The sequence below is a fragment of the Pseudophryne corroboree genome, chromosome 4 (assembly GCF_028390025.1).
Source record: "Pseudophryne corroboree isolate aPseCor3 chromosome 4, aPseCor3.hap2, whole genome shotgun sequence".
NCBI classification, from domain to species: domain Eukaryota; kingdom Metazoa; phylum Chordata; class Amphibia; order Anura; family Myobatrachidae; genus Pseudophryne; species Pseudophryne corroboree.
The window spans coordinates 633352158-633376108 of NC_086447.1; the positions used below are offsets into that span (position 1 = coordinate 633352158).

Below are 23951 nucleotides of genomic sequence, written 5' to 3' on the forward strand. Positions count from 1 at the left end.
CTCTGGATAGTACCAGCACATTTCTTGCTGGACTTGGTAATGCAAAGAACACAGTAAACAGCTTCAATTTTTTTTCAAAAATAAATAATTGACTATTAAAACCCTATCAGTCTTAAATAAGGACTTCAGTAAGCACCACTGGCATAATGGATAAGGCACTGTTCTCCTAAGCCAGTGGTTGTGGGTTTAAGTCCCGTCTGAGTTGGAAGTCATTACAGCAAGTGTCTCATCACTAGAGTTGATATTTTATCCTTGCTTCAACTGTAAAACAGTCTTGCAGTGTTTAGCTTGTAAAAAATGACCACAGAAGCTAAAATATGACATTAATTATGATAACATTGTTGTTGTTGTTGCTTTTTAAACCTTTTCTATCACAGTGGACAGCTTATTCAAATGCAATCTGGCATGCATGTTCCTTTGTTGCTCATCATTCATCACCAAAAATGATTTTCTTTTTCAATTCTTATGACTGTACTGATTGTATTGAATAAAATCCACATCTAGCATAACCAATTAATGCTGCAAAGTGCTCCAGTGGCGCAATTGGTCAGCGTGCGGTACTTATAAGACAGTATCTGTTGAGCAATGCTGAGGTTGTGAGTTCAAGCCTCACCTGGAGCATCTTTGTATACTGTTTTTTTTCCTTTTCTTATGTCATTAGTCATTGATTATAAACTGCTACCTTAATATTTAATATGATATTACAAAGGATGGAAGAAAGAAAGAAAAAACACAAACATGATTGTGCATTTAACTTGTCAGCACACATCTGCTTTGGTTCAAATGCACTGCATATCTTCCTTCAGTCAGCCAACAAAACAGCAATGGAAAAGATTAACATACTGTTGGTAAAGCAGTTGCATCAAATTGATTTTCTGCAATATAGCATGATAATCCATACTGACAGCTCTGGATAGTACCAGCACATTTCTTGCTGGACTTGGTAATGCAAAGAACACAGTAAACAGCTTCACTTTTTTTCAAAAATAAATAATTGACTATTAAAAACCTATCAGTCTTAAATAAGGACATCAGTAAGCAACACTGGCATAATGGATAAGGCACTGTTCTCCTAAGCCAGTGGTTGTAAGTTTAAGTCCCGTCTGAGTTGGTAGTCATTACAGCAAGTGTCTCATCACTAGAGTTGATATTTTATCCTTGCTTCAACTGTAAAACAGTCTTGCAGTGTTTAGCTTGTAAAAAATGACCACAGAAGCTAAAATATGACATGAATTATGATAACATTGTCGTTGTTGTTTTTTAAACCTTTTCTATCACCGTGGACAGCTTATTCAAGTGCTTCTAGCATGCATGTTCCTTTGTTGCTCATCATTCATCACCAAAAATGATTTTCATTTTCAATTCTTATGACTGTACTGATTGTATTGAATAAAATCCACATCTAGCATAACCAATTAACGCTGCAATGTGCTCCAGTGGCGCAATTGGTCAGCGCGCGGTACTTATAAAACAGTATCTGTTGAGCAATGCCGAGGTTGTGAGTTCAAGCCTCACCTGGAGCATCTTTGTATACTGTTTTTTTCCTTTTCTTATGTCATTAGTCATTGATTATAAACTGCTACCTTAATATTTAATATGATATTACAAAGGATGAAAGAAAAAACACAAACATGATTGTGCATTTAACTTGTCAGCACACATCTGCTTTGGTTCAAATGCACTGCATATCTTCCTTCAGTCAGCCAACAAAACAGCAATGGAAAAGATTAACATACTGTTGGTAAAGCAGTTGCATCAAATTGATTTTCTGCAATATAGCATGATAATCCATACTGACAGCTCTGGATAGTACCAGCACATTTCTTGCTGGACTTGGTAATGCAAAGAACACAGTAAACAGCTGCACTTTTTCCTCAAAAATAAATAATTGACTATTAAAAACCTAACAGTCTTAAATAAGAACATCAGTAAGCACCACTGGCATAATGGATAAGTCACTGCCCTCCTAAGACAGGGGGTCCAAGTTCCATATGGGGTGGAAGTCATTACAGCAAGTGTCTCATCACTAGAGTTGATATTTTATCCTTGCTTCAACTGTAAAACAGTCTTGCAGTGTAAAGCTTGCAAAAAATGACCACAGAAGCTAAAATATGACATTTATTATGATAACATTGTTGTTGTTTTTTTTAAACATTTTCTATCACCGTGGACAGCTTATTTAAGTACCATCTGGCATGCATGCTCCTTTGTTGCTCATCATTCATCACCAAAAATTATTTTCTTTTTCAATTCTTATGACTGTACGGATTGCATTGAATAAAATCCACATCTAGCATAACCAATCAATGTTGCAAAGCGCTCCAGTGGCGCAATTGGTCAGCGCACGGTACTTATAAGCCAGCATCTGTTGAGCAATGCCGAGGTTGTGAGTTCAAGCCTCACCTCGAGCATCTTTGTATACTGTTTTTTTTCCTTTTCTTATGTCATTAGTCATTGATTATAAACTGGTAGCCTTAATATTTAATATGATATTACAAAGGATGGAAGAAAGAAAGAAAACACACAAACATGATTGTGCATTTAAGTTGTCAGCACACATCTGCTTTGGTTCAAATGCACTGCATATCTTCCTTCAGTCAGCCAACAAAACAGCAATGGAAAAGAATAACATACTGTTGGTAAAGCAGTTGCATCAAATTGATTTTCTGCAATTTAGCATGATAATCCATACTGACAGCTCTGGATAGTACCAGCACATTTCTTGCTGGACTTGGTAATGCAAAGAACACAGTAAACAGCTTCAATTTTTTTTCAAAAATAAATAATTGACTATTAAAACCCTATCAGTCTTAAATAAGGACTTCAGTAAGCACCACTGGCATAATGGATAAGGCACTGTTCTCCTAAGCCAGTGGTTGTGGGTTTAAGTCCCGTCTGAGTTGGAAGTCATTACAGCAAGTGTCTCATCACTAGAGTTGATATTTTATCCTTGCTTCAACTGTAAAACAGTCTTGCAGTGTTTAGCTTGTAAAAAATGACCACAGAAGCTAAAATATGACATTAATTATGATAACATTGTTGTTGTTGTTGCTTTTTAAACCTTTTCTATCACAGTGGACAGCTTATTCAAATGCAATCTGGCATGCATGTTCCTTTGTTGCTCATCATTCATCACCAAAAATGATTTTCTTTTTCAATTCTTATGACTGTACTGATTGTATTGAATAAAATCCACATCTAGCATAACCAATTAATGCTGCAAAGTGCTCCAGTGGTGCAATTGGTCAGCGCGTGAAACTTATAAGACAGTATCTGTTGAGCAATGCCAAGGTTATGAGTTCAAGCCTCACCTGGAGCATCTTTGTATACTGTTTTTTTTCCTTTTCTTATGTCATTAGTCATTGATTATAAACTGCTACCTTAATATTTAATGTGATATTACAAAGGATGGAAGAAAGAAAGAAAAAACACAAACATGATTGTGTATTTAAGTTGTCAGCACACATCTGCTTTGGTTCAAATGCACTGCATATCTTCCTTCAGTCAGCCAACAAAACAGCAATGGAAAAGATTAACATACTGTTGGTAAAGCAGTTGCATCAAATTGATTTTCTGCAATATAGCATGATAATCCATACTGACAGCTCTGGATAGTACCAGCACATTTCTTGCTGGACTTGGTAATGCAAAGAACACAGTAAACAGCTTCACTTTTTTTCAAAAATAAATAATTGACTATTAAAAACCTATCAGTCTTAAATAAGGACATCAGTAAGCAACACTGGCATAATGGATAAGGCACTGTTCTCCTAAGCCAGTGGTTGTAAGTTTAAGTCCCGTCTGAGTTGGAAGTCATTACAGCAAGTGTCTCATCACTAGAGTTGATATTTTATCCTTGCTTCAACTGTAAAACAGTCTTGCAGTGTTTAGCTTGTAAACAATGACCACAGAAGCTAAAATATGACATGAATTATGATAACATTGTTGTTGTTGTTGCTTTTTAAACCTTTTCTATCACAGTGGACAGCTTATTCAAATGCAATCTGGCATGCATGTTCCTTTGTTGCTCATCATTCATCACCAAAAATGATTTTCTTTTTCAATTCTTAAGACTGTACTGATTGTATTGAATAAAATCCACATCTAGCATAACCAATTAATGCTGCAAAGTGCTCCAGTGGCGCAATTAGTTAGCACACGGTACTTATAAGACAGTATCTGTTGAACAATGCCGAGGTTGTGAACTCAAGCCTCACCTGGAGCATCTTTGTATACTGTTTTTTTCCTTTTCTTATGTCATTAGTCATTGATTATAAACTGCTACCTTAATATTTAATATGATATTACAAAGGATGGAAGAAAGAAAGAAAAAACACAAACATGATTGTGCATTTAAGTTGTCAGCACACATCTGCTTTGGTTCAAATGCACTGCATATCTTCCTTCAGTCAGCCAACAAAACAGCAATGGAAAAGATTAACATACTGTTGGTAAAGCAGTTGCATCAAATTGATTTTCTGCAATATAGCATGATAATCCATACTGACAGCTCTGGATAGTACCAGCACATTTCTTGCTGGACTTGGTAATGCAAAGAACACAGTAAACAGCTTCACTTTTTCCTCAAAAATAAATAATTGACTATTAAAAACCTAGCAGTCTTAAATAAGGACATCAGTAAGCACCACTGGCATAATGGATAAGGCACTGTTCTCCTAAGCCAGTGGTTGTGGGTTTAAGTCCCGTCTGAGTTGGAAGTCATTACAGCAAGTGTCTCATCAGTAGAGTTGATATTTTATCCTTGCTTCAACTGTAAAACAGTCTTGCAGTGTTTAGCTTGTAAAAAATGACCACAGAAGCTAAAATATGACATTAATTATGATAACATTGTTGTTGTTGTTTTTTAAACCTTTTCTATCACCGTGGACAGCTTATTCAAGTGCCATCTGGCATGCATGTTCCTTTGTTGCTCATCATTCATCACCAAAAATGATTTTCTTTTTCAATTCTTATGACTGTACTGATTGCATTGAATAAAATCCACATCTAGCATAACCAATCAATGTTGCAAAGCACTCCAGTGGCGCAATTGGTCAGCGCGCGGTACTTATAAAACAGTATTTGTTGAGCAATGCCGAGGTTGTGAGTTCAAGCCTCACCTGGAGCATTTTTGTATACTGTTTTTTTTCCTTTTCTTATGTCATTAGTCATTGATTATAAACTGGTAGCCTTAATATTTAATATGATATTACAAAGGATGGAAGAAAGAAAGAAAACACACAAACATGATTGTGCATTTAAGTTGTCAGCACACATCTGCTTTGGTTCAAATGCACTGCATATCTTCCTTCAGTCAGCCAACAAAACAGCAATTTAAAAGAATAACATACTGTTGGTAAAGCAGTTGCATCAAATTGATTTTCTGCAATATAGCATAATAATCCATACTGACAGCTCTGGATAGTACCAGCACATTTCTTGCTGGACTTGGTAATGCAAAGAACACAGTAAACAGCTTCAATTTTTTTTCAAAAATAAATAATTGACTATTAAAAACCTAACAGTCTTAAAATAGGACATCAGTAAGCACCACTGGCATAATGGATAAGGCACCGTTCTCCTAAGCCAGTGGTTGTGGGTTTAAGTCCCGTCTGAGTTGGAAGTCATTACAGCAAGTGTCTCATCAGTAGAGTTGATATTTTATCCTTGCTTCAACTGTAAAACAGTCTTGCAGTGTTTAGCTTGTAAAAAATGACCACAGAAGCTAAAATATGACATTAATTATGATAACATTGTTGTTGTTGTTTTTTAAACCTTTTCTATCACCGTGGACAGCTTATTCAAGTGCTACTAGCATGCATGTTCCTTTGTTGCTCATCATTCATCACCAAAAATGATTTTAATTTTCAATTCTTATGACTGTACTGATTGTATTGAATAAAATCCACATCTAGCATAACCAATTAACGCTGCAATGTGCTCAAGTGGCGCAATTGGTCAGCGCGCGGTACTTATAAGACAGTATCTGTTGAGCAATGCCGAGGTTGTGAGTTCAAGCCTCACCTGGAGCATCTTTGTATACTGTTTTTTTCCTTTTCTTATGTCATTAGTCATTGATTATAAACTGCTACCTTAATATTTAATATGATATTACAAAGGATGGAAGAAAGAAAGAAAAAACACAAACATGATTGTGCATTTAACTTGTCAGCACACATCTGCTTTGGTTCAAATGCACTGCATATCTTCCTTCAGTCAGTCAACAAAACAGCAATGGAAAAGATTAACATACTGTTGGTAAAGCAGTTGCATCAAATTGATTTTCTGCAATATAGCATGATAATCCATACTGACAGCTCTGGATAGTACCAGCACATTTCTTGCTGGACTTTGTAATGCAAAGAACACAGTAAACAGCTGCACTTTTTCCTCAAAAATAAATAATTGACTATTAAAAACCTAACAGTCTTAAATAAGAACATCAGTAAGCACCACTGGCATAATGGATAAGTCACTGCCCTCCTAAGACAGGGGGTCCAAGTTCCATATGGGGTGGAAGTCATTACAGCAAGTGTCTCATCACTAGAGTTGATATTTTATCAATGCTTCAACTGTAAAACAGTCTTGCAGTGTAAAGCTTGCAAAAAATGACCACAGAAGCTAAAATATGACATTTATTATGATAACATTGTTGTTGTTTTTTTTTAAACATTTTCTATCACCGTGGACAGCTTATTTAAGTACCATCTGGCATGCATGTTCCTTTGTTGCTCATCATTCATCACCAAAAATTATTTTCTTTTTCAATTCTTATGACTGTACTGATTGCATTGAATAAAATCCACATCTAGCATAACCAACCAATGTTGAAAAGCGCTCCAGTGGCGCAATTGGTCAGCGCACGGTACTTATAAACCAGTATCTGTTGAGCAATGCCGAGGTTGTGAGTTCAAGCCTCACCTCGAGCATCTCTATAAACTGTTTATTTTCCTTTTCTTATGTCATTAGTCATTGATTATAAACTGGTAGCCTTAATATTTAATATGATATTACAAAGGATGGAAGAAAGAAAGAAAACACACAAACATGATTGTGCATTTAAGTTGTCAGCACACATCTGCTTTGGTTCAAATGCACTGCATATCTTCCTTCAGTCAGCCAACAAAACAGCAATGGAAAAGAATAACATACTGTTGGTAAAGCAGTTGCATCAAATTGATTTTCTGCAATATAGCATGATAATCCATACTGACAGCTCTGGATAGTACCAGCACATTTCTTGCTGGACTTGGTAATGCAAAGAACACAGTAAACAGCTTCACTTTTTCCTCAAAAATAAATAATTGACTATTAAAAACCTAACAGTCTTAAATAAGAACATCAGTAAGTACCACTGGCATAATGGATAAGTCACTGCCCTCGTAAGCCAGGGGGTCCAAGTTCCATATGGGGTGGAAGTCATTACAGCAAGTGTCTCATCACTAGAGTTGATATTTTATCCTTGCTTCAACTGTAAAACAGTCTTGCAGTGTTTAGCTTGTAAAAAATGACCACAGAAGCTAAAATATGACATTAATTATGATAACATTGTTGTTGTTGTTTTTTAAACCTTTTCTATCACCGTGGACAGCTTATTCAAGTGCCATCTGGCATGCATGTTCCTTTGTTGCTCATCATTCATCACCAAAAATGATTTTCTTTTTCAATTCTTATGACTGTACTGATTGCATTGAATAAAATCCACATCTAGCATAACCAATCAATGTTGCAAAGCACTCCAGTGGCGCAATTGGTCAGCGCGCGGTACTTATAAGACATTATTTGTTGAGCAATGCCGAGGTTGTGAGTTCAAGCCTCACCTGGAGCATCTTTGTATACTGTTTTTTTCCTTTTCTTATGTCATTAGTCATTGATTATAAACTGGTAGCCTTAATATTTAATATGATATTACAAAGGATGGAAGAAAGAAAGAAAACACACAAACATGATTGTGCATTTAAGTTGTCAGCACACATCTGCTTTGGTTCAAATGCACTGCATATCTTCCTTCAGTCAGCCAACAAAACAGCAATTTAAAAGAATAACATACTGTTGGTAAAGCAGTTGCATCAAATTGATTTTCTGCAATATAGCATAATAATCCATACTGACAGCTCTGGATAGTACCAGCACATTTCTTGCTGGACTTGGTAATGCAAAGAACACAGTAAACAGCTTCAATTTTTTTCCAAAAATAAATAATTGACTATTAAAAACCTAACAGTCTTAAATAAGGACATCAGTAAGCACCACTGGCATAATGGATAAGGCACTGTTCTCCTAAGCCAGTGGTTGTGGGTTTAAGTCCCGTCTGAGTTGGAAGTCATTACAGCAAGTGTCTCATCAGTAGAGTTGATATTTTATCCTTGCTTCAACTGTAAAACAGTCTTGCAGTGTTTAGCTTGTAAAAAATGACCACAGAAGCTAAAATATGACATTTATTATGATAACATTGTTGTTGTTGTTTTTTAAACCTTTTCTATCACCGTGGACAGCTTATTCAAGTGCTTCTAGCATGCATGTTCCTTTGTTGCTCATCATTCATCACCAAAAATGATTTTCATTTTCAATTCTTATGACTGTACTGATTGTATTGAATAAAATCCACATCTAGCATAACCAATTAACGCTGCAATGTGCTCCAGTGGCGCAATTGGTCAGCGCGCGGTACTTATAAGACAGTATCTGTTGAGCAATGCCGAGGTTGTGAGTTCAAGCCTCACCTGGAGCATCTTTGTATACTGTTTTTTTCCTTTTCTTATGTCATTAGTCAATGATTATAAACTGCTACCTTAATATTTAATATGATATTACAAAGGATGGAAGAAAGAAAGAAAAAACACAAACATGATTGTGCATTTAAGTTGTCAGCACACATCTGCTTTAGTTCAAATGCACTGCATATCTTCCTTCAGTCAGCCAACAAAACAGCAATGGAAAAGATTAACATACTGTTGGTAAAGCAGTTGCATCAAATTGATTTTCTGCAATATAGCATGATAATCCATACTGACAGCTCTGGGTAGTACCAGCACATTTCTTGCTGGACTTGGTAATGCAAAGAACACAGTAAACAGCTGCACTTTTTCCTCAAAAATAAATAATTGACTATTAAAAACCTAACAGTCTTAAATAAGGACATCAGTAAGCACCACTGGCATAATGGATAAGGCACTGTTCTCCTAAGCCAGTGGTTGTGGGTTTAAGTCCCGTCTGAGTTGGAAGTCATTACAGCAAGTGTCTCATCACTTGAGTTGATATTTTATCCTTGCTTCAACTGTAAAACAGTCTTGCAGTGTTTAGCTTGTAAAAAATGACCACAGAAGCTAAAATATGACATTAATTATGATAACATTGTTGTTGTTGTTGTTTTTTAAACCTTTTCTATCACAGTGGACAGCTTATTCAAGTGCCATCTGGCATGCATGTTCCTTTGTTGCTCATCATTCATCACCAAAAATGATTTTCTTTTTCAATTCTTATGACTGTACTGATTGCATTGAATAAAATCCACATCTAGCATAACCAATCAATGTTGCAAAGCGCTCCAGTGGCGCAATTGGTCAGCGCGCGGTACTTGTAAGACAGTATCTGTTGAGCAATGCCAAGGTTGTGAGTTCAAGCCTTACCTGGAGCATCTTTGTATACTGTTTTTTTTCCTTTTCTTATGTCATTAGTCATTGATTATAAACTGGTAGCCTTAATATTTAATATGATATTACAAAGGATGGAAGAAAGAAAGAAAACACACAAACATGATTGTGCATTTAAGTTGTCAGCACACATCTGTTTTGGTTCAAATGCACTGCTTATCTTCCTTCAGTCAGCCAACAAAACAGCAATGGAAAAGAATAACATACTGTTGGTAAAGCAGTTGCATCAAATTGATTTTCTGCAATATAGCATGATAATCCATACTGACAGCTCTGGATAGTACCAGCACATTTCTTGCTGGACTTGGTAATGCAAAGAACACAGTAAACAGCTTCAATTTTTTTTCAAAAATAAATAATTGACTATTAAAACCCTATCAGTCTTAAATAAGGACTTCAGTAAGCACCACTGGCATAATGGATAAGGCACTGTTCTCCTAAGCCAGTGGTTGTGGGTTTAAGTCCCGTCTGAGTTGGAAGTCATTACAGCAAGTGTCTCATCACTAGAGTTGATATTTTATCCTTGCTTCAACTGTAAAACAGTCTTGCAGTGTTTAGCTTGTAAAAAATGACCACAGAAGCTAAAATATGACATTAATTATGATAACATTGTTGTTGTTGTTGCTTTTTAAACCTTTTCTATCACAGTGGACAGCTTATTCAAATGCAATCTGGCATGCATGTTCCTTTGTTGCTCATCATTCATCACCAAAAATGATTTTCTTTTTCAATTCTTATGACTGTACTGATTGTATTGAATAAAATCCACATCTAGCATAACCAATTAATGCTGCAAAGTGCTCCAGTGGCGCAATTGGTCAGCGTGCGGTACTTATAAGACAGTATCTGTTGAGCAATGCTGAGGTTGTGAGTTCAAGCCTCACCTGGAGCATCTTTGTATACTGTTTTTTTTCCTTTTCTTATGTCATTAGTCATTGATTATAAACTGCTACCTTAATATTTAATATGATATTACAAAGGATGGAAGAAAGAAAGAAAAAACACAAACATGATTGTGCATTTAACTTGTCAGCACACATCTGCTTTGGTTCAAATGCACTGCATATCTTCCTTCAGTCAGCCAACAAAACAGCAATGGAAAAGATTAACATACTGTTGGTAAAGCAGTTGCATCAAATTGATTTTCTGCAATATAGCATGATAATCCATACTGACAGCTCTGGATAGTACCAGCACATTTCTTGCTGGACTTGGTAATGCAAAGAACACAGTAAACAGCTTCACTTTTTTTCAAAAATAAATAATTGACTATTAAAAACCTATCAGTCTTAAATAAGGACATCAGTAAGCAACACTGGCATAATGGATAAGGCACTGTTCTCCTAAGCCAGTGGTTGTAAGTTTAAGTCCCGTCTGAGTTGGTAGTCATTACAGCAAGTGTCTCATCACTAGAGTTGATATTTTATCCTTGCTTCAACTGTAAAACAGTCTTGCAGTGTTTAGCTTGTAAAAAATGACCACAGAAGCTAAAATATGACATGAATTATGATAACATTGTCGTTGTTGTTTTTTAAACCTTTTCTATCACCGTGGACAGCTTATTCAAGTGCTTCTAGCATGCATGTTCCTTTGTTGCTCATCATTCATCACCAAAAATGATTTTCATTTTCAATTCTTATGACTGTACTGATTGTATTGAATAAAATCCACATCTAGCATAACCAATTAACGCTGCAATGTGCTCCAGTGGCGCAATTGGTCAGCGCGCGGTACTTATAAAACAGTATCTGTTGAGCAATGCCGAGGTTGTGAGTTCAAGCCTCACCTGGAGCATCTTTGTATACTGTTTTTTTCCTTTTCTTATGTCATTAGTCATTGATTATAAACTGCTACCTTAATATTTAATATGATATTACAAAGGATGAAAGAAAAAACACAAACATGATTGTGCATTTAACTTGTCAGCACACATCTGCTTTGGTTCAAATGCACTGCATATCTTCCTTCAGTCAGCCAACAAAACAGCAATGGAAAAGATTAACATACTGTTGGTAAAGCAGTTGCATCAAATTGATTTTCTGCAATATAGCATGATAATCCATACTGACAGCTCTGGATAGTACCAGCACATTTCTTGCTGGACTTGGTAATGCAAAGAACACAGTAAACAGCTGCACTTTTTCCTCAAAAATAAATAATTGACTATTAAAAACCTAACAGTCTTAAATAAGAACATCAGTAAGCACCACTGGCATAATGGATAAGTCACTGCCCTCCTAAGACAGGGGGTCCAAGTTCCATATGGGGTGGAAGTCATTACAGCAAGTGTCTCATCACTAGAGTTGATATTTTATCCTTGCTTCAACTGTAAAACAGTCTTGCAGTGTAAAGCTTGCAAAAAATGACCACAGAAGCTAAAATATGACATTTATTATGATAACATTGTTGTTGTTTTTTTTAAACATTTTCTATCACCGTGGACAGCTTATTTAAGTACCATCTGGCATGCATGCTCCTTTGTTGCTCATCATTCATCACCAAAAATTATTTTCTTTTTCAATTCTTATGACTGTACGGATTGCATTGAATAAAATCCACATCTAGCATAACCAATCAATGTTGCAAAGCGCTCCAGTGGCGCAATTGGTCAGCGCACGGTACTTATAAGCCAGCATCTGTTGAGCAATGCCGAGGTTGTGAGTTCAAGCCTCACCTCGAGCATCTTTGTATACTGTTTTTTTTCCTTTTCTTATGTCATTAGTCATTGATTATAAACTGGTAGCCTTAATATTTAATATGATATTACAAAGGATGGAAGAAAGAAAGAAAACACACAAACATGATTGTGCATTTAAGTTGTCAGCACACATCTGCTTTGGTTCAAATGCACTGCATATCTTCCTTCAGTCAGCCAACAAAACAGCAATGGAAAAGAATAACATACTGTTGGTAAAGCAGTTGCATCAAATTGATTTTCTGCAATTTAGCATGATAATCCATACTGACAGCTCTGGATAGTACCAGCACATTTCTTGCTGGACTTGGTAATGCAAAGAACACAGTAAACAGCTTCAATTTTTTTTCAAAAATAAATAATTGACTATTAAAACCCTATCAGTCTTAAATAAGGACTTCAGTAAGCACCACTGGCATAATGGATAAGGCACTGTTCTCCTAAGCCAGTGGTTGTGGGTTTAAGTCCCGTCTGAGTTGGAAGTCATTACAGCAAGTGTCTCATCACTAGAGTTGATATTTTATCCTTGCTTCAACTGTAAAACAGTCTTGCAGTGTTTAGCTTGTAAAAAATGACCACAGAAGCTAAAATATGACATTAATTATGATAACATTGTTGTTGTTGTTGCTTTTTAAACCTTTTCTATCACAGTGGACAGCTTATTCAAATGCAATCTGGCATGCATGTTCCTTTGTTGCTCATCATTCATCACCAAAAATGATTTTCTTTTTCAATTCTTATGACTGTACTGATTGTATTGAATAAAATCCACATCTAGCATAACCAATTAATGCTGCAAAGTGCTCCAGTGGTGCAATTGGTCAGCGCGTGAAACTTATAAGACAGTATCTGTTGAGCAATGCCAAGGTTATGAGTTCAAGCCTCACCTGGAGCATCTTTGTATACTGTTTTTTTTCCTTTTCTTATGTCATTAGTCATTGATTATAAACTGCTACCTTAATATTTAATGTGATATTACAAAGGATGGAAGAAAGAAAGAAAAAACACAAACATGATTGTGTATTTAAGTTGTCAGCACACATCTGCTTTGGTTCAAATGCACTGCATATCTTCCTTCAGTCAGCCAACAAAACAGCAATGGAAAAGATTAACATACTGTTGGTAAAGCAGTTGCATCAAATTGATTTTCTGCAATATAGCATGATAATCCATACTGACAGCTCTGGATAGTACCAGCACATTTCTTGCTGGACTTGGTAATGCAAAGAACACAGTAAACAGCTTCACTTTTTTTCAAAAATAAATAATTGACTATTAAAAACCTATCAGTCTTAAATAAGGACATCAGTAAGCAACACTGGCATAATGGATAAGGCACTGTTCTCCTAAGCCAGTGGTTGTAAGTTTAAGTCCCGTCTGAGTTGGAAGTCATTACAGCAAGTGTCTCATCACTAGAGTTGATATTTTATCCTTGCTTCAACTGTAAAACAGTCTTGCAGTGTTTAGCTTGTAAACAATGACCACAGAAGCTAAAATATGACATGAATTATGATAACATTGTTGTTGTTGTTGCTTTTTAAACCTTTTCTATCACAGTGGACAGCTTATTCAAATGCAATCTGGCATGCATGTTCCTTTGTTGCTCATCATTCATCACCAAAAATGATTTTCTTTTTCAATTCTTAAGACTGTACTGATTGTATTGAATAAAATCCACATCTAACATAACCAATTAATGCTGCAAAGTGCTCCAGTGGCGCAATTAGTTAGCACACGGTACTTATAAGACAGTATCTGTTGAGCAATGCCGAGGTTGTGAACTCAAGCCTCACCTGGAGCATCTTTGTATACTGTTTTTTTCCTTTTCTTATGTCATTAGTCATTGATTATAAACTGCTACCTTAATATTTAATATGATATTACAAAGGATGGAAGAAAGAAAGAAAAAACACAAACATGATTGTGCATTTAAGTTGTCAGCACACATCTGCTTTGGTTCAAATGCACTGCATATCTTCCTTCAGTCAGCCAACAAAACAGCAATGGAAAAGATTAACATACTGTTGGTAAAGCAGTTGCATCAAATTGATTTTCTGCAATATAGCATGATAATCCATACTGACAGCTCTGGATAGTACCAGCACATTTCTTGCTGGACTTGGTAATGCAAAGAACACAGTAAACAGCTTCACTTTTTCCTCAAAAATAAATAATTGACTATTAAAAACCTAGCAGTCTTAAATAAGGACATCAGTAAGCACCACTGGCATAATGGATAAGGCACTGTTCTCCTAAGCCAGTGGTTGTGGGTTTAAGTCCCGTCTGAGTTGGAAGTCATTACAGCAAGTGTCTCATCAGTAGAGTTGATATTTTATCCTTGCTTCAACTGTAAAACAGTCTTGCAGTGTTTAGCTTGTAAAAAATGACCACAGAAGCTAAAATATGACATTAATTATGATAACATTGTTGTTGTTGTTTTTTAAACCTTTTCTATCACCGTGGACAGCTTATTCAAGTGCCATCTGGCATGCATGTTCCTTTGTTGCTCATCATTCATCACCAAAAATGATTTTCTTTTTCAATTCTTATGACTGTACTGATTGCATTGAATAAAATCCACATCTAGCATAACCAATCAATGTTGCAAAGCACTCCAGTGGCGCAATTGGTCAGCGCGCGGTACTTATAAAACAGTATTTGTTGAGCAATGCCGAGGTTGTGAGTTCAAGCCTCACCTGGAGCATTTTTGTATACTGTTTTTTTTCCTTTTCTTATGTCATTAGTCATTGATTATAAACTGGTAGCCTTAATATTTAATATGATATTACAAAGGATGGAAGAAAGAAAGAAAACACACAAACATGATTGTGCATTTAAGTTGTCAGCACACATCTGCTTTGGTTCAAATGCACTGCATATCTTCCTTCAGTCAGCCAACAAAACAGCAATTTAAAAGAATAACATACTGTTGGTAAAGCAGTTGCATCAAATTGATTTTCTGCAATATAGCATAATAATCCATACTGACAGCTCTGGATAGTACCAGCACATTTCTTGCTGGACTTGGTAATGCAAAGAACACAGTAAACAGCTTCAATTTTTTTTCAAAAATAAATAATTGACTATTAAAAACCTAACAGTCTTAAAATAGGACATCAGTAAGCACCACTGGCATAATGGATAAGGCACCGTTCTCCTAAGCCAGTGGTTGTGGGTTTAAGTCCCGTCTGAGTTGGAAGTCATTACAGCAAGTGTCTCATCAGTAGAGTTGATATTTTATCCTTGCTTCAACTGTAAAACAGTCTTGCAGTGTTTAGCTTGTAAAAAATGACCACAGAAGCTAAAATATGACATTAATTATGATAACATTGTTGTTGTTGTTTTTTAAACCTTTTCTATCACCGTGGACAGCTTATTCAAGTGCTACTAGCATGCATGTTCCTTTGTTGCTCATCATTCATCACCAAAAATGATTTTAATTTTCAATTCTTATGACTGTACTGATTGTATTGAATAAAATCCACATCTAGCATAACCAATTAACGCTGCAATGTGCTCAAGTGGCGCAATTGGTCAGCGCGCGGTACTTATAAGACAGTATCTGTTGAGCAATGCCGAGGTTGTGAGTTCAAGCCTCACCTGGAGCATCTTTGTATACTGTTTTTTTCCTTTTCTTATGTCATTAGTCATTGATTATAAACTGCTACCTTAATATTTAATATGATATTACAAAGGATGGAAGAAAGAAAGAAAAAACACAAACATGATTGTGCATTTAACTTGTCAGCACACATCTGCTTTGGTTCAAATGCACTGCATATCTTCCTTCAGTCAGTCAACAAAACAGCAATGGAAAAGATTAACATACTGTTGGTAAAGCAGTTGCATCAAATTGATTTTCTGCAATATAGCATGATAATCCATACTGACAGCTCTGGATAGTACCAGCACATTTCTTGCTGGACTTTGTAATGCAAAGAACACAGTAAACAGCTGCACTTTTTCCTCAAAAATAAATAATTGACTATTAAAAACCTAACAGTCTTAAATAAGAACATCAGTAAGCACCACTGGCATAATGGATAAGTCACTGCCCTCCTAAGACAGGGGGTCCAAGTTCCATATGGGGTGGAAGTCATTACAGCAAGTGTCTCATCACTAGAGTTGATATTTTATCAATGCTTCAACTGTAAAACAGTCTTGCAGTGTAAAGCTTGCAAAAAATGACCACAGAAGCTAAAATATGACATTTATTATGATAACATTGTTGTTGTTTTTTTTTAAACATTTTCTATCACCGTGGACAGCTTATTTAAGTACCATCTGGCATGCATGTTCCTTTGTTGCTCATCATTCATCACCAAAAATTATTTTCTTTTTCAATTCTTATGACTGTACTGATTGCATTGAATAAAATCCACATCTAGCATAACCAACCAATGTTGAAAAGCGCTCCAGTGGCGCAATTGGTCAGCGCACGGTACTTATAAACCAGTATCTGTTGAGCAATGCCGAGGTTGTGAGTTCAAGCCTCACCTCGAGCATCTCTATAAACTGTTTATTTTCCTTTTCTTATGTCATTAGTCATTGATTATAAACTGGTAGCCTTAATATTTAATATGATATTACAAAGGATGGAAGAAAGAAAGAAAACACACAAACATGATTGTGCATTTAAGTTGTCAGCACACATCTGCTTTGGTTCAAATGCACTGCATATCTTCCTTCAGTCAGCCAACAAAACAGCAATTTAAAAGAATAACATACTGTTGGTAAAGCAGTTGCATCAAATTGATTTTCTGCAATATAGCATAATAATCCATACTGACAGCTCTGGATAGTACCAGCACATTTCTTGCTGGACTTGGTAATGCAAAGAACACAGTAAACAGCTTCAATTTTTTTCCAAAAATAAATAATTGACTATTAAAAACCTAACAGTCTTAAATAAGGACATCAGTAAGCACCACTGGCATAATGGATAAGGCACTGTTCTCCTAAGCCAGTGGTTGTGGGTTTAAGTCCCGTCTGAGTTGGAAGTCATTACAGCAAGTGTCTCATCAGTAGAGTTGATATTTTATCCTTGCTTCAACTGTAAAACAGTCTTGCAGTGTTTAGCTTGTAAAAAATGACCACAGAAGCTAAAATATGACATTTATTATGATAACATTGTTGTTGTTGTTTTTTAAACCTTTTCTATCACCGTGGACAGCTTATTCAAGTGCTTCTAGCATGCATGTTCCTTTGTTGCTCATCATTCATCACCAAAAATGATTTTCATTTTCAATTCTTATGACTGTACTGATTGTATTGAATAAAATCCACATCTAGCATAACCAATTAACGCTGCAATGTGCTCCAGTGGCGCAATTGGTCAGCGCGCGGTACTTATAAGACAGTATCTGTTGAGCAATGCCGAGGTTGTGAGTTCAAGCCTCACCTGGAGCATCTTTGTATACTGTTTTTTTCCTTTTCTTATGTCATTAGTCAATGATTATAAACTGCTACCTTAATATTTAATATGATATTACAAAGGATGGAAGAAAGAAAGAAAAAACACAAACATGATTGTGCATTTAAGTTGTCAGCACACATCTGCTTTAGTTCAAATGCACTGCATATCTTCCTTCAGTCAGCCAACAAAACAGCAATGGAAAAGATTAACATACTGTTGGTAAAGCAGTTGCATCAAATTGATTTTCTGCAATATAGCATGATAATCCATACTGACAGCTCTGGGTAGTACCAGCACATTTCTTGCTGGACTTGGTAATGCAAAGAACACAGTAAACAGCTGCACTTTTTCCTCAAAAATAAATAATTGACTATTAAAAACCTAACAGTCTTAAATAAGGACATCAGTAAGCACCACTGGCATAATGGATAAGGCACTGTTCTCCTAAGCCAGTGGTTGTGGGTTTAAGTCCCGTCTGAGTTGGAAGTCATTACAGCAAGTGTCTCATCACTTGAGTTGATATTTTATCCTTGCTTCAACTGTAAAACAGTCTTGCAGTGTTTAGCTTGTAAAAAATGACCACAGAAGCTAAAATATGACATTAATTATGATAACATTGTTGTTGTTGTTGTTTTTTAAACCTTTTCTATCACAGTGGACAGCTTATTCAAGTGCCATCTGGCATGCATGTTCCTTTGTTGCTCATCATTCATCACCAAAAATGATTTTCTTTTTCAATTCTTATGACTGTACTGATTGCATTGAATAAAATCCACATCTAGCATAACCAATCAATGTTGCAAAGCGCTCCAGTGGCGCAATTGGTCAGCGCGCGGTACTTGTAAGACAGTATCTGTTGAGCAATGCCAAGGTTGTGAGTTCAAGCCTTACCTGGAGCATCTTTGTATACTGTTTTTTTTCCTTTTCTTATGTCATTAGTCATTGATTATAAACTGGTAGCCTTAATATTTAATATGATATTACAAAGGATGGAAGAAAGAAAGAAAACACACAAACATGATTGTGCATTTAAGTTGTCAGCACACATCTGTTTTGGTTCAAATGCACTGCTTATCTTCCTTCAGTCAGCCAACAAAACAGCAATGGAAAAGAATAACATACTGTTGGTAAAGCAGTTGCATCAAATTGATTTTCTGCAATATAGCATGATAATCCATACTGACAGCTCTGGATAGTACCAGCACATTTCTTGCTGGACTTGGTAATGCAAAGAACACAGTAAACAGCTTCACTTTTTCCTCAAAAATAAATAATTGACTATTATAAACCTAACAGTCTTAAATAAGGACATCAGTAAGCACCACTGGCATAATGGATAAGGCACTGTTCTCCTAAGCCAGTGGTTGTGGGTTTAAGTCCCGTCTGAGTTGGAAGTCATTACAGCAAGTGTCTCATCACTAGAGTTGATATTTTATCCTTGCTTCAACTGTAAAACAGTCTTGCAGTGTTTAGCTTGTAAAAAATGACCACAGAAGCTAAAATATGACATTAATTATGATAACATTGTTGTTGTTGTTTTTTAAACCTTTTCTATCACCGTGGACAGCTTATTCAAGTGCCATCTGGCATGCATGTTCCTTTGTTGCTCATCATTCATCACCAAAAATGATTTTCTTTTTCAATTCTTATGACTGTACTGATTGCATTGAATAAAATCCACATCTAGCATAACCAATCAATGTTGCAAAGCACTCCAGTGGCGCAATTGGTCAGCGCGCGGTACTTATAAGACATTATTTGTTGAGCAATGCCGAGGTTGTGAGTTCAAGCCTCACCTGGAGCATCTTTGTATACTGTTTTTTTTCCTTTTCTTATGTCATTAGTCATTGATTATAAACTGGTAGCCTTAATATTTAATATGATATTACAAAGGATGGAAGAAAGAAAGAAAACACACAAACATGATTGTGCATTTAAGTTGTCAGCACACATCTGCTTTGGTTCAAATGCACTGCATATCTTCCTTCAGTCAGCCAACAAAACAGCAATTTAAAAGAATAACATACTGTTGGTAAAGCAGTTGCATCAAATTGATTTTCTGCAATATAGCATAATAATCCATACTGACAGCTCTGGATATTACCAGCACATTTCTTGCTGGACTTGGTAATGCAAAGAACACAGTAAACAGCTTCAATTTTTTTTCAAAAATAAATAATTGACTATTAAAAACCTAACAGTCTTAAATAAGGACATCAGTAAGCACCACTGGCATAATGGATAAGGCACTGTTCTCCTAAGCCAGTGGTTGTGGGTTTAAGTCCCGTCTGAGTTGGAAGTCATTACAGCAAGTGTCTCATCAGTAGAGTTGATATTTTATCCTTGCTTCAACTGTAAAACAGTCTTGCAGTGTTTAGCTTGTAAAAAATGACCACAGAAGCTAAAATATGACATTTATTATGATAACATTGTTGTTGTTGTTTTTTAAACCTTTTCTATCACCGTGGACAGCTTATTCAAGTGCTTCTAGCATGCATGTTCCTTTGTTGCTCATCATTCATCACCAAAAATGATTTTCATTTTCAATTCTTATGACTGTACTGATTGTATTGAATAAAATCCACATCTAGCATAACCAATTAACGCTGCAATGTGCTCCAGTGGCGCAATTGGTCAGCGCGCGGTACTTATAAGACAGTATCTGTTGAGCAATGCCGAGGTTGTGAGTTCAAGCCTCACCTGGAGCATCTTTGTATACTGTTTTTTTCCTTTTCTTATGTCATTAGTCAATGATTATAAACTGCTACCTTAATATTTAATATGATATTACAAAGGATGGAAGAAAGAAAGAAAAAACACAAACATGATTGTGCATTTAAGTTGTCAGCACACATCTGCTTTGGTTCAAATGCACTGCATATCTTCCTTCAGTCAGCCAACAAAACAGCAATGGAAAAGATTAACATACTGTTGGTAAAGCAGTTGCATCAAATTGATTTTCTGCAATATAGCATGATAATCCATACTGACAGCTCTGGGTAGTACCAGCACATTTCTTGCTGGACTTGGTAATGCAAAGAACACAGTAAACAGCTGCACTTTTTCCTCAAAAATAAATAATTGACTATTAAAAACCTAACAGTCTTAAATAAGGACATCAGTAAGCACCACTGGCATAATGGATAAGGCACTGTTCTTCTAAGCCAGTGGTTGTGGGTTTAAGTCCCGTCTGAGTTGGAAGTCATTACAGCAAGTGTCTCATCACTTGAGTTGATATTTTATCCTTGCTTCAACTGTAAAACAGTCTTGCAGTGTTTAGCTTGTAAAAAATGACCACAGAAGCTAAAATATGACATTAATTATGATAACATTGTTGTTGTTGTTGTTTTTTAAACCTTTTCTATCACAGTGGACAGCTTATTCAAGTGCCATCTGGCATGCATGTTCCTTTGTTGCTCATCATTCATCACCAAAAATGATTTTCTTTTTCAATTCTTATGACTGTACTGATTGCATTGAATAAAATCCACATCTAGCATAACCAATCAATGTTGCAAAGTGCTCCAGTGGCGCCATTGGTCAGCGCGCGGTACTTATAAGACAGTATCTGTTGAGCAATGCCGAGGTTGTGAGTTCAAGCCATACATGGAGCATCTTTGTATACTGTTTTTTTTCCTTTTCTTATGTCATTAGTCATTGATTATAAACTGGTAGCCTTAATATTTAATATGATATTACAAAGGATGGAAGAAAGAAAGAAAACACACAAACATGATTGTGCATTTAAGTTGTCAGCACACATCTGCTTTGGTTCAAATACACTGCATATCTTCCTTCAGTCAGCCAACAAAACAGCAATGGAAAAGAATAACATACTGTTGGTAAAGCAGTTGCATCAAATTGATTTTCTGCAATATAGCATGATAATCCATACTAACAGCTCTTGATAGTACCAGCACATTTCTTGCTGGACTTGGTAATGCAAAGAACACAGTAAACAGCTTCACTTTTTCCTCAAAAATAAATAATTGACTATTATAAACCTAACAGTCTTAAATAAGGACATCAGTAAGCACCACTGGCATAATGGATAAGGCTCTGTTCTCCTAAGCCAGTGGTTGTGGGTTTAAGTCCCGTCTGAGTTGGAAGTCATTACAGCAAGTGTCTCATCACTTGAGTTGATATTTTATCCTTGCTTCAACTGTAAAACAGTCTTGCAGTGTTTAGCTTGTAAAAAATGACCACAGAAGCTAAAATATGACATTAATTATGATAACATTGTTGTTGTTGTTTTTTAAACCTTTTCTATCACAGTGGACAGCTTATTCAAGTGCCATCTGGCATGCATGTTCCTTTGTTGCTCATCCTTTATCACCAAAAATTATTTTCTTTTTCAATTCTTATGACTTTACTGATTGTATTGAATAAAATCCACATCTAGCATAACCAATTAATCCTGCAAAGTGCTCCAGTGGCGCAATTGGTCAGCACGCGGTACTTATAAGACAGTATCTGTTGAGCAATGCTGAGGTTGTGAGTTCAAGCCTCACCTAGAGCAGCTTTGTATAGTTTTTTTTTCCTTTTTTTATGTCATTAGTCATTGATTATAAACTGCTACCTTAATATTTAATATGATATTACAAAGGATGGAAGAAAGAAAGAAAACACACAAACATGATTGTGCATTTAAGTTGTCAGCACACATCTGCTTTGGTTTAAATGCACTGCATATCTTCCTTCAGTCAGCCAACATAACAGCAATGGAAAAGATTAACATACTGTTGGTAAAGAAGTTGCATCAAATTGATTTTCTGCAATATAGCATGATAATCCATACTGACAGCTCTGAATAGTACCAGCACATTTCTTGCTGGACTTGGTAATGCAAAGAACACAGTAAACAGCTTCACTTTTTCCTCAAAAATAAATAATTGACTATTAAAAACCTAATAGTCTTAAATAAGAACATCAGTAAGCATCACTGGCATAATGGATAAGTCACTGCCCTCCTAAGACAGGGGGTCCAAGTTCCATATGGGGTGGAAGTCATTACAGCAAGTGTCTCATCACTAGAGTTGATATTTTATCCTTGCTTCAACTGTAGAACAGTCTTGCAGTGTTTAGCTTGCAAAAAATGACCACAGAAGCTAAAATATGACATTTATTATGATAACATTGTTGTTGTTTTTTTTTAAACCTTTTCTATCACAGTGGACAGCTTATTCAAGTGCCATCTGGCATGCATGTTCCTTTGTTGCTCATCATTCATCACCAAAAATGATTTTCTTTTTCAATTCTTATGACTGTACTGATTGCATTGAATAAAATCCACATCTAGCATAACCAATCAATGTTGCAAAGTGCTCCAGTGGCGCCATTGGTCAGCGCGCGGTACTTATAAGACAGTATCTGTTGAGCAATGCCGAGGTTGTGAGTTCAAGCCATACCTGGAGCATCTTTGTATACTGTTTTTTTTCCTTTTCTTATGTCATTAGTCATTGATTATAAACTGGTAGCCTTAATATTTAATATGATATTACAAAGGATGGAAGAAAGAAAGAAAACACACAAACATGATTGTGCATTTAAGTTGTCAGCACACATCTGCTTTGGTTCAAATACACTGCATATCTTCCTTCAGTCAGCCAACAAAACAGCAATGGAAAAGAATAACATACTGTTGGTAAAGCAGTTGCATCAAATTGATTTTCTGCAATATAGCATGATAATCCATACTAACAGCTCTTGATAGTACCAGCACATTTCTTGCTGGACTTGGTAATGCAAAGAACACAGTAAACAGCTTAACTTTTTCCTCAAAAATAAATAATTGACTATTATAAACCTAACAGTCTTAAATAAGGACATCAGTAAGCACCACTGGCATAATGGATAAGGCTCTGTTCTCCTAAGCCAGTGGTTGTGGGTTTAAGTCCCGTCTGAGTTGGAAGTCATTACAGCAAGTGTCTCATCACTTGAGTTGATATTTTATCCTTGCTTCAACTGTAAAACAGTCTTGCAGTGTTTAGCTTGTAAAAAATGACCACAGAAGCTAAAATATGACATTAATTATGATAACATTGTTGTTGTTGTTTTTTAAACCTTTTCTATCACCGTGGACAGCTTATTCAAGTGCCATCTGGCATGCATGTTCCTTTGTTGCTCATCCTCTATCACCAAAAATTATTTTCTTTTTCAATTCTTATGACTTTACTGATTGTATTGA

General features: G+C 35.9%; 13 non-coding genes across 13 annotated transcripts; all 13 read left to right on the top strand.

The window, feature by feature from the left end:
* Positions 1–528: 528 nt before the first annotated feature.
* TRNAI-UAU (transfer RNA isoleucine (anticodon UAU)) lies at positions 529–621 on the top strand. Its single transcript is given in 2 exon segments — positions 529–566; positions 586–621. It is a non-coding gene; the product is annotated as a tRNA-Ile (tRNA).
* An 809-nt stretch (positions 622–1430) lies between these two features.
* TRNAI-UAU (transfer RNA isoleucine (anticodon UAU)) lies at positions 1431–1523 on the top strand. Its single transcript is given in 2 exon segments — positions 1431–1468; positions 1488–1523. It is a non-coding gene; the product is annotated as a tRNA-Ile (tRNA).
* A 3512-nt stretch (positions 1524–5035) lies between these two features.
* On the top strand, positions 5036–5128 carry TRNAI-UAU (transfer RNA isoleucine (anticodon UAU)). Its single transcript is given in 2 exon segments — positions 5036–5073; positions 5093–5128. It is a non-coding gene; the product is annotated as a tRNA-Ile (tRNA).
* Positions 5129–7735: 2607 nt separating this feature from the next.
* Positions 7736–7828, top strand: TRNAI-UAU (transfer RNA isoleucine (anticodon UAU)). Its single transcript is given in 2 exon segments — positions 7736–7773; positions 7793–7828. It is a non-coding gene; the product is annotated as a tRNA-Ile (tRNA).
* Positions 7829–8638: 810 nt separating this feature from the next.
* Positions 8639–8731, top strand: TRNAI-UAU (transfer RNA isoleucine (anticodon UAU)). The gene is given in 2 exon segments: positions 8639–8676; positions 8696–8731. It is a non-coding gene; the product is annotated as a tRNA-Ile (tRNA).
* Positions 8732–9544: 813 nt separating this feature from the next.
* TRNAT-UGU (transfer RNA threonine (anticodon UGU)) lies at positions 9545–9637 on the top strand. The gene is given in 2 exon segments: positions 9545–9582; positions 9602–9637. It is a non-coding gene; the product is annotated as a tRNA-Thr (tRNA).
* Positions 9638–10452: 815 nt separating this feature from the next.
* On the top strand, positions 10453–10545 carry TRNAI-UAU (transfer RNA isoleucine (anticodon UAU)). The gene is given in 2 exon segments: positions 10453–10490; positions 10510–10545. It is a non-coding gene; the product is annotated as a tRNA-Ile (tRNA).
* Positions 10546–11354: 809 nt separating this feature from the next.
* Positions 11355–11447, top strand: TRNAI-UAU (transfer RNA isoleucine (anticodon UAU)). The gene is given in 2 exon segments: positions 11355–11392; positions 11412–11447. It is a non-coding gene; the product is annotated as a tRNA-Ile (tRNA).
* A 3512-nt stretch (positions 11448–14959) lies between these two features.
* TRNAI-UAU (transfer RNA isoleucine (anticodon UAU)) lies at positions 14960–15052 on the top strand. Its single transcript is given in 2 exon segments — positions 14960–14997; positions 15017–15052. It is a non-coding gene; the product is annotated as a tRNA-Ile (tRNA).
* A 2612-nt stretch (positions 15053–17664) lies between these two features.
* On the top strand, positions 17665–17757 carry TRNAI-UAU (transfer RNA isoleucine (anticodon UAU)). Its single transcript is given in 2 exon segments — positions 17665–17702; positions 17722–17757. It is a non-coding gene; the product is annotated as a tRNA-Ile (tRNA).
* An 813-nt stretch (positions 17758–18570) lies between these two features.
* On the top strand, positions 18571–18663 carry TRNAT-UGU (transfer RNA threonine (anticodon UGU)). Its single transcript is given in 2 exon segments — positions 18571–18608; positions 18628–18663. It is a non-coding gene; the product is annotated as a tRNA-Thr (tRNA).
* An 812-nt stretch (positions 18664–19475) lies between these two features.
* TRNAI-UAU (transfer RNA isoleucine (anticodon UAU)) lies at positions 19476–19568 on the top strand. The gene is given in 2 exon segments: positions 19476–19513; positions 19533–19568. It is a non-coding gene; the product is annotated as a tRNA-Ile (tRNA).
* Positions 19569–20379: 811 nt separating this feature from the next.
* On the top strand, positions 20380–20472 carry TRNAI-UAU (transfer RNA isoleucine (anticodon UAU)). Its single transcript is given in 2 exon segments — positions 20380–20417; positions 20437–20472. It is a non-coding gene; the product is annotated as a tRNA-Ile (tRNA).
* The last annotated feature ends 3479 nt before the right edge of the window (positions 20473–23951 follow it).